Source organism: Somniosus microcephalus, unplaced genomic scaffold (genome assembly GCF_052327205.1).
Source record: "Somniosus microcephalus isolate GS21.2 unplaced genomic scaffold, FLI_Smic_1.0 unresolved_chr7, whole genome shotgun sequence".
NCBI lineage: Eukaryota > Metazoa > Chordata > Chondrichthyes > Squaliformes > Somniosidae > Somniosus > Somniosus microcephalus.
In genome coordinates this window covers 38,807,540-38,818,529 of record NW_028225185.1, presented here as the reverse complement: position 1 = coordinate 38,818,529, position 10,990 = coordinate 38,807,540, and positions in this window count along the sequence as shown.

Sequence of the window (10,990 nt, the reverse complement as noted above, 5' to 3'; positions counted from 1 at the left end):
CCTCACCTACAACGAGGACAAGTGCGTTTACAACACCACGCGCCTCTGCATACTAGGCAGCGTGGTGGAGAATGGGGAAATCGGACCAGACCCCGACCGATTGCGCCCCCTACGGGAGCTGCCCCTGCCCAACACTCCCAAAGCCCTGAAAAGGTGCCTGGGGTTATTTTCTTATTATTCCCAATGGGTCCCCAACTACTCCGACAAAGCCCGCCCCCTCTTGAAAGCATCCTCTTTTCCGCTCTCTGCTGAGGCCCATGCCGCCTTCAAAAGCATTAAGCAGGATATTGAGCGGGCCACGCTACAGGCAGTGGACGAGAACACTCCCTTTCAAGTGGAAAGTGATGCGTCTGACTTTGCCTTGGCGGCCACCCTCAACCAGGCGGGGCGGCCCGTAGCTTTCTTCTCGAGGACCCTCCAAGGGCCCGAGATCAGACACTCCTCCGTAGAAAAGGAGGCCCAAGCCATCGTGGAGGCAGTGCGCCACTGGCGCCACTACCTAGCCGGCAAACACTTCACCCTACTTACCGACCAGCGGTCGGTAGCGTTTATGTTCAATAATAAACAGAGGGGGAAGATTAAAAATGATATGATTCTTAGGTGGCGGATCGAGCTCTCCACCTTCGATTATGACATCATTTACCGGCCAGGGGCCCTTAACGAATCCCCCGACGCCCTCTCACGAGGGATGTGTGCCAGCGCCACCGGGGATTGGCTACAGACCCTCCACAATGACCTCTGCCACCCAGGGGTCACGCGGCTGTTCCACTTCATAAAGTCCCGCAACTTACCCTACTCGATTGAGGAAGTTCGGTCCCTGACCAGGAACTGTCGCACTTGCGCTGAGTGCAAGCCTCGGTTCTACCGCCCAGATAGAGCCCACTTAATCAAAGCTACACGGCCCTTTGAGCGGCTCAGCTTAGATTTCAAGGGCCCCCTCCCGTCCGTCGACCGCAATGTTTACTTCCTGAACATTGTGGAAGAATACTCTCGTTTCCCATTCGCCTTCCCCTGCCCAGACATAACCAGCGCCACGGTCATTAAATGCCTCAACAGCCTGTTCTGCCTGTTCGGTATGCCGAGCTACATCCATACGGATAGGGGGGCGTCCTTCATGAGTGAAGAGCTACGCCAGTACATGCTGTCCAGGGGGATCGCCACGAGCCGTACCACCAGCTACAACCCCCGGGGTAACAGTCAAGTGGAGCGAGAGAACGGGACAGTATGGAAAGCAGTCACTCTAGCTCTAAGGACCAAAGGCCTCCCTATCTCCCGCTGGCAGGAAGTCCTCCCAGATGTGCTCCATTCGATACGGTCGCTATTGTGTACTGCCACTAATGCCACGCCTCACGAGCGAATGTTTGTCTTTCCCCGGAAATCCACCTCAGGCGTATCCATGCCGTCATGGCTCTCCACCCCAGGTCCGGTATTCGTGCGAAGGCATGTGAGGGGCCACAAGACGGACCCTCTCGTGGAGTCAGTGCACCTACTCCACGCCAACCCCCAATACGCGTATGTCCGGCACGCCGACGGAAGGGAGGACACCGTGTCCATAAAAGACGTCGCCCCAGCCGGTAACGACAACAACCACGACAACAGCAGCAACAACGACCACAGCAACTCTTACCCACCCACTACTCTTTCATCACCCCCGGGAGAACATCGACCAACGGTACCCCCACCAACTACCCCTTCAACAACCCTGGCGGCACCCCCGGCAGAGACCCAGGAGGCCACCGGGGACACCAAGCCGACTCCCGCGGCACCACAACAGCCACGTCGGTCGCAAAGGACTATCAAACCCCCGAACAGACGAAATCTATAGAAGGGGTGAATGTGATGAAATATTCCATTCATCACTCATCAGTATTTCTCTGCCTGTGACTGTGGTTGGTTTCAGTTTCATTTCCATTGTATTGTACTGTGTGTAGGGCTCCGCCCATACCTGGCTCCTATGTAAGCTGGCCCAGCCTGCAGCACATCCAGTACGGCAGACCTCTGGATGGAAGATACATTCTCCTCTGTGTGTTACCTTCTAAGTCAATAAAAGCCTTGTTTTGTTTCGCTAACATCGAGTCTCGGATTTATTGAGGCACATCACCCTGTATCTAACCCATGCTGTACCTGCCCTGGGAGTGTTTGATGGGACAGTGTAGAGGGAGCTTTACTCCGTATCTAACCGGCGCTGTACCTGCCCTGGGAGTGTTTGATTGGACAGTGTAGAGGGAGCTTTACTCTGTATCTAACCCATGCTGTACCTGCCCTGGGAGTGTTTGATGGGACAGTGCAGAGGGAGCTTTACTCTGTATCTAACCCAAGCTGTACCTGCCCTGGGAGTGTTTGATGGGGACAGTGTAGAGGGAGCTTTGCTCTGTAGCTAACCCGTGCTGTACCAGCCCTGGGAGTGTTTGATTGGACAGTGTAGAGGGAGCTTTACTCTGTATCTAACCCATGCTGTACCTGCCCTGGGAGTGTTTGATGGGACGGTGTAGAGGGAGCATTACTCTGTATCTAACCCGTGCTGTACCTGCCCTGGGAGTGTTTGATTGGGAGAGTGTAGAGGGAGCTTTACTCTGTATCTGACCAGTCCTGTACCTGCCCTGGGAGTGTTTGATGGGACAGTGAAGAGGGAGCTTTACTCCGTATCAAACCCATGCTGTACCTGCCCTGGGAGTGTTTGATGGGACAGTGTAGAGGGAGCTTTACTCTGTATCTAACCCAAGCTGTACCTGCCCTGGGAGTGTTTGATGGGACAGTGTAGAGGGAGCTTTACTCTGTATCTAACCTGTGCTGTACTTGCCCTGGGAGTGTTTGATGGGGACAGTGTAGAGGGAGCTTTACTCTGTAGCTAACCCGTGCTGTACCAGCCCTGGGAGTGTTTGATTGGACAGTGTAGAGGAAGCTTTACTCTGTATCTAACCTATGCTGTACCTGCCCTTTGAGTGTTTGATGGGACAGTGTAGAGGGAGCTTTACTCTGTATCTAACCCATGCTGTACCTGCCCTGGGAGTGTTTGATGGGACAGTGTAGAGGGAGCTTTACTCTGTATCTAACCTGTGCTGTACTTGCCCTGGGAGTGTTGGATTGGGACAGTTTAGAGGGAGCTTTACTCTGTATCTAACCTGTGCTGTACTTGCCCTGGGAGTGTTGGATTGGGACAGTTTAGAGGGAGCTTTACTCTGTATCTAAGACGTGCTGTAGCTGCCCTGGGAGTGTTTGATGGGGACAGTGTAGGGGGAGCTTTACTCTGTATCTAACCCGTGACGTATCTGCCCTAGTAATATTTGATGGGACAGTGTCGAGGGAGCTTTACTCTGTATCTAACCCATGTTGTACCTGCCCTGGGAGTGTTTGATGGAACAGTGCAGAGGGAGCTTTACTCTGTATCTAACCAGTGCTGTAACTGCCCTGGGAGTGTTTGATGGTACAGTGCAGAGGGAGCTTTACTCTGTATCTAACCCATGCTGTACCTGCCCTGGAAGTGTTTGATGGGACAGTGTAGAGGGAGCTTTACTCTGTATCTAACCCGTCGTGTACCTGTCCTGGGAGTGTTTGATGGGACAGTGTAGAGGGAGCTTTACTCTGTATCTAACCCGTGATGTACCTGCCCTGGGAGTGTCTGATGGGACAGTGTAGAGGGAGCTTTACTCTGTATCTAACCCGTGCTGTACCTGCCCTGGGAGTGTTTGATGGGACAGTGTAGAGGGAGCTTTACTCTATATGTAACCCCGGGCTGTCCGTGTCCTGGGACTGTTTGATGGGACAGTGTAGAAGGACCTTTACGCTGTATCTTAACACTCTTGCAGAGCTGATAGAAATTTATTCTGCTTTTAGATTCAGAGATTCCAAGTTCCACCAGCCAATTCCAAAACCAACCCTATTGTTATTTCCCACTGGACTTTTAACAGAGTAAAGACGTAACACATTGGCTCACCAAATACAGAGACTTATTTGCTTGTTCTGCATGAAATTTAGCGGTCTTTTATTCCTTTTTCCAGCTCTTGTGTTGTGCAAGGCCTGTAATGCTGTTCTCGAATGTTCTTGGCATCTCCCATGTTTACTTGCTTGCAGTCTCTGCAACATGAATGCTGTCCAAGGAAGACTCCAATCCTTCGCCCGTCGAGTCGAGCCACCATCCAGACCCTTGTTGAGCAACAGTTGGCAACTGCCAGGCTCCGCGGACAGGAGCTCAATGCCATGGCAGATCGGCCAGCGTGGCAGAAGGACCGTGGAGAACTTGGCAGAAGGAACATGGACAACTCGACAGAAGGGCCCATGGACAAAACAGGAGGAGGTTGGACAACATTACCGAAGGAGGTTGGACAAGTTTGCAGAAGGACCATGGACAACTTGGTACAAGGAGGCTGGACAACTTGACCGAAGGAGGTTGGACAACTTTGCAGAAGGACCATGGGCAACTTGGTACAAGGAGGTTGGACAACTTGACCGAAGGAGGTTGGACAACTTTGCAGAAGGACCATGGACAACTTGGTACAGTACAAGGAGGTTGGACAACGTGACCGAAGGAGGTTGGACAACTTTGCAGAAGGACCATGGACAACTTGGTACAAGGAGGTTGGACAACTTAACCGAAGGAGGTTGGACAACTCGGTAGAAGAACCATGGACAACTTGGTACAAGGAGGTTGGACAACTTGACCGAAGGAGGTTGGACAACTCAGTAGAAGAACCATGGACAACTTGGTACAAGGAGTTTGGACAACTTTGGCAAAGGAGGTTGGACAACTTGGTGGAAGAACGATGGACGAGGTATCTTGGAGTCTTCACGGAGATTTTCCTGTCTCCCTGCAGTTCAGCACAAGAGCTCGACATGGGCTGACAAAGAGCCCAGAGCTGACAACAAGGTAGCTCAGGAGTTACTGGCTGAAAAGGTCCGGGAACGTGTGAGGGAAAGGTGTCCAGTTGCTTTAGGTGGGCTAAGAAATTGCTGAGAGTTGCCAGCTGGGAGCCAGTCTCCCATGCAACAGCTTTCAATGCTCCCTCAGCCAATCTCCCTGAAGACAATCAAAGAACTGTCAATGGTCCAGACATTGAGGCACTAGGGCCATCTGGCTGTGGCCCGAACACTCTCCAACAGGCGCAGGAGCTAAACATCTAACGCAGCATTGGAACAAGCCAGTGTGTGTGGCAACCCCTGTAAATACTGACACACTCCCGGGGACCCCCTGTAAATACTGACACACTCCCGGGAACCCCCTGTAAATACTGACACACTCCCGGGGACCCCCTGTAAATACTGACACACTCCCGGGAACCCCCTGTAAATACTGACACACTCCCGGGGACCCCCTGTAAATACTGACACACTCCCGGGAACCCCCTGTAAATACTGACACACTCCCGGGAACCCCCTGTAAATACTGACACACTCCCGGGGACCCCCTGTAAATACTGACACACTCCCGGGGACCCCCTGTAAATACGGACACACTCCCGGGGACCCCCTGTAAATACTGACACACTCCCGGCAACCCCTGTAAATACTGACACACACCCAGGGTCCCCCTGTAAATAATGACACACTCCCGGGGACCCCCTGTAAATACTGACACACTCCCGGGAACCCCCTGTAAATACTGACACACTCCCGGGAACCCCCTGTAAATACTGACACACTCCCGGGGATCCCTGCAAATACTGACACACTCCCCGGGGACACCCTGTAAATACTGACACACTCCCCAGGAAAGCCCGGCAAATATTGACACACTCCCGGGGACTCCGTGTAAAAACTGACCACTCGCGTGGACCCCCCTGTAAATAGTGACACACTCCTGGGGACCCCCTGTAAATACTCACACACTCCTGGGGACCCCCTGTAAATAGTGACACACTCCTGGGAACCCCCTGTAAATACTGACACACTCCCGGGGACCCCCTGTAAATAGTGACACACTCCTGGGAACCCCCTGTAAATACTGACACACTCCCGGGGACCCCCTGTAAATACTGACACACTCCCGGGGACCCCCTGTAAATACTGACACACTCCCGCGGACCCCCTGTAAATACTGACACACTCCCGGGGACCCCTGTAAATACTGACACACTCCCGGGAACCCCTGTAAATACTCACACACTCCTGGGGACCCCCTGTAAATACTCACACACTCCCGGGGACCCCCTGTAAATAGTGACACACCCCTGGGGACCCCCTGTAAATACTCACACACTCCTGGGGACCCCCTGTGAATACTAACACACTCCCGGGGACCCCCTGTAAATACTCACACACTCCTGGGGACCCCCTGTAAATACTGACACACTCCCGGGGACCCCCTGTAAATACTGACACACTCCTGGGGACCCCCTGTAAATACTGACACACTCCCGGGGACCCCCTGTAAATACTGACACACTCCCGGGAACCCCCTGTAAATACTGACACACTCCCGGGGACCCCCTGTAAATACTGACACACTCCCGGGGACCCCCTGTAAATACTGACACACTCCCAGGGACCCCCTGTAAATACTGACACACTCCCGGGGACCCCCTGTAAATACTGACACACTCCCGGGGACCCCCTGTAAATACTGACACACTCCCGGGGACCCCCTGTAAATACTGACACACTCCCGGGGACCCCCTGTAAATACTGACACACTCCCGGCAACCCCTGTAAATACTGACACACTCCCGGGGACCGCCTGTAAATACTGACACACTCCCGGGGACCCCCTGTAAATACTGACACACTCCCGGCAACCCCTGTAAATACTGACACACTCCCGGGGACCCCCTGTAAATACTGACACACTCCCGGGGACCCCCTGTAAATAATGACACACTCCTGGGGACCCCCTGTAAATACTGACACACTCCCGGGGACCCCCTGTAAATACTGACACACTCCCGGGGACCCCCTGTAAATAATGACACACTCCTGGGGACCCCCTGTAAATACTCACACACTCCCGGGGACCCCCTGTAAATACTGACACACTCCCGGGGACCCCCTGTAAATACTGACACACTCCTGGGGATCCCCTGTAAATACCGACACACTCCCGGGAACCCCCTGTAAATACCGACACACTCCCGGGAACCCCCTGTAAATACTGACACACTCCCGGGAACCCCCTGTAAATACTGACACATTCCCAGGGACCCCCTGTAAATACTGACACACTCCTGGGGATCCCCTGTAAATACTGACACACTCCCGGGGACCCCTCGTAATAATGACACAATCCCAGGGACACCCTGTAAATACTGACACACTCCCCAGGACCCCCTGTAAATATTGACACACTCCCGGGGACCCCCTGTAAATACTGACACATTCCTGAGGACTCCCTGTAAATATTGACACACTCCCGGGGCCTCCGTGTAAATATTGACACACTCCCGGGGACCCCCTGTAAATACTGACACACTCCCGGCAACCCCTGTAAATACTGACACACTCCCGGGGACACCCCTGTAAATATTGACACACTGCCGGGGACCCCCTGTAACTACTGACACACTCCCGGGGACCCCCTGTAAATACTGACACACTCCCGGGGACCCTCTGTAAATACTGACACACTCCCGGGTACTCCCTGTAAATACTGACACACTCCCGGGGACCCCCTGTAAATACTGACACACTCCCGGGTCCCCCGTAAATACTGACACACTCCCGGGGACCCCCTGTAAATACTGACACACTCCCGGGGACCCTCTGTAAATACTGACACACTCCCAGGGACCCCCTGTAAATACTGGCACACTCCTGGGGACCCCCTGTAAATACTGACACACTCCCGGGGACCCCCTGTAAATATTGACACACACCCGGGGACCCCCTGTAGATACTGACACACTCCCGGGGACGCCTTGTAAATACTGACACATTCCCGGGGACACCCTGTAAATACTGAAACACTCCTGGGGACCCCCTGTAAATACTGACACACTCCCGGGGATCCCCCTGTAAATACTGACACACTCCCCAAGACCCCCAGTAAATACTCACACACTCCCGGGGGCCCCCTGTAAATACTGACACACTCCCGGGGACCCCCTGTAAATACTGACACACTCCTGGGGACCCCCTGTAAATACAGACCCGGGGACCCCTGTAAATACTGACACATTCCCCGGGAACCCCTGTAAATACTGACACACTTCTGGGGCTCCCCTGTAAATACTGACACACTCCCGGGGACACCCTGTAAATACTGACACACTCCCGGGGATCCCCTGTAAATACTGACACTCTCCTTGGGACCCCCGTTAAATACTGACGCACTCCCCGAGACCCCCCTGTAAACACTGACACACTCCCGGGGACACCCTGTAAATACTGGCTCACTCCCGGGGACCCCCTGTAAATACTGACAGACTCTCGCGGACCCCCTGTAAATACTGACACATTCCTGGGGACCCCCTGCAATTACTGACACTCTCCCGGGGACCCCCTGTAAATACTGACACATTCCCCGGGGACCCCCTGTAAATACTGAAACACTCCCGGGGACCCCCTGTTCCAGTACAGCTACAACACTGGCATCTATCCGACAATGTGGAAAACTGTTCAGTTATGTCTTGTCCACAAAAAGCGGGACAATTCCAACCCGGCCAATTACTGCCCCATCAGTCTACTCTCAATCATCAGCAAAGTGATGGAAGGTGTCATTGACAGTGCTATCAAGTGCCACTTACTCACCAATAACCTGCTCACCGATGCCCAATTTGGGTTCCGCCAAGACCACTCGGCTCCCGACCTCATTACAGCCTTGGTCCAAACATGGACAAAAGAGCTGAATTCCAGAGGTGAGGTGAGAGTGACTGCCCTTGACCTCGAGGCAGCATTTGACCGAGTGTGGCATCAAGGAGCCCTAGTAAAACGGAAGTCAGTGGGAATAAGGGGGAAAGCGCTCCACTGACTGGAGTCATACCTAGCACAAAGGAAGATGGTTGTGGTGGTTGAAGGTCAATCATCACAGCCCCAGGACATCGCTGCAGGAGTTCCTCAGGGCAGTGTCCAAGGCCCAACCATCTTCAGCTGCTTCATCAATGACCTTCCCTCCAACATAAGGTCAGAAATGGGGATGTTCGCTGATGACTGCAGTGTTCAGCGCCATACGCAACTCCTCAGATAATGAAGCAGTCCATGACCGGATGCAACAAGACCTGGACGACGTTCAGGCTTGGGCTGATAAGTGGCAGGTAACATTCGCGCCACAGAAGTGCCAGGCAATGACTATCTCCAACAAGCGAGAGCCTAACCACCTCCCCATCAACATCCTGGGGGTCACCATTGACCACAAACTTAACTGGACCAGCCACATAAATACTGTGGCAACAAGAGCAGGTCAGAGGCTGGGTATTCTGCGGCGAGTGTCTCACCTCCTGACTCCCCAAAGCCTTTCCACCATCTACAAGGCACAAGTAAGGAGTGTGATGGAATACTCTCCACTTGCCTGGATGAGTGCAGCTCCAACAACACAAGAAGCTCGACACCATCCAGGACAAAGCAGCCCGCTTGATCGGCATCCCGTCCACCACCTTAAACATTCACTCCCTCCACCACCGGCGCACCGTGGCTGCAGTGTGGACCATCTACAAGATGCACTGCAGCAACTCGCCAAGGCTTCTTTGGCAGCACCTTCCAAACCCGCCACCTCTTCCACCTAGAAGGACAAGGGCAGCAGGCGCACGGGAACACCACCACCTCCAAGTTCCCCTCCGAGTCACACACACCATCCTGACTGGGAAATATATCGGCCGTTCCTTCATCGTCGCTGGGTCAAAATCCTGGAACTCCCTCCCTAACAGCACTGTGGGAGTACCTTCACCACACGAGTCTGCAGCGGTTCAAGAAGGCGGCTCACCACCACCTTCTCAAGGGCAATTAGGGATGGGCAATAAATGCTGGCCTTGCCAGCGACGCCCACATCCCATAAATTAATGAAAATAAAGACCGCCTACCTCCGTAACATTGCCAGTCTCCGCCCTTGCCTCAGCTCATCTGCTGCTGAAACCCTCATCCATGCATTTATTGCCTCTAGACTCGACTATTCCAACGCTCTCTTGGCCAGCCTCGCATCTTCCACCCTCCCTAAACGTGAACTCATCCAATTCTCGCTGCCCTGTGTCCTAACTTGCACCGAGTCCCATTCACCCATCACCCCCTATGCTCGCTGACCTACACTGGCTCCCGTTCAGGGGAAGCCTCGGTTTTAAAAATCTTATCCTTGTTTTCAAATCCCTCCGTGGCCTCACTCCCCTCTCCCTATCTCTGTAACCTCCTCCAGCCCCTACAACCCTCCCAGATCTCCAGATTCTGGCCTCTCGCGCATCCCCCGATTTCCATCGCTCCGACATTGGCGACCGCGACAGGGCCCCGAGCTCTGGAATTCTCTCCCTAAACCTCTCCGCCTCTCTCTCTCGTCCTTTAAGACGCTGCTTAAAACCGACCTCTTTGACCCAGCTTTTGGTCACCGGTCCCTAATATCTCCTTATGTGGCTCGGGGTCAAATATTGTTTGATAATCGCTCCTCTAAAGCACCTTGGGACGTTTTACTAGGTTAAAGGTGCCGGATAAATGCAGGTTGTAGATGTTGTTGGAGCTGGGAAGAGCAGGAGTGTTGCTCCCGAGTGCCAGCCTGTTCAAGCCTCCCCACCCGCCCTTATCTCCCGTACGCCTCCCAGGACTCACCTGAGGGTTACTGTTGTCCCGAATTGGTCCTGGGCCCAGTTTTGGGTGATGCTCGGACCTCCATCTCGCTCTTCGCCCAAAAGCGGGCCGAAACCAATTTCGAGGGCGGTGGGTCCGATTTATAGAGTCATAGTCATAGAGTTATACAGCACAGAAAGAGGCCCTTCGGCCCATCGTGTCCGCGCCGGCCATCAAGCCCTGTCTATTCTAATCCCATTTTCCAGCACTTGGTCCGTAGCCTTGTATGCTGTGGTGTTTCAAGTGCTCATCTAAATGCTTCTTGAATGTTGTGAGGGTTCCTGCCTCTACCACCCTTTCA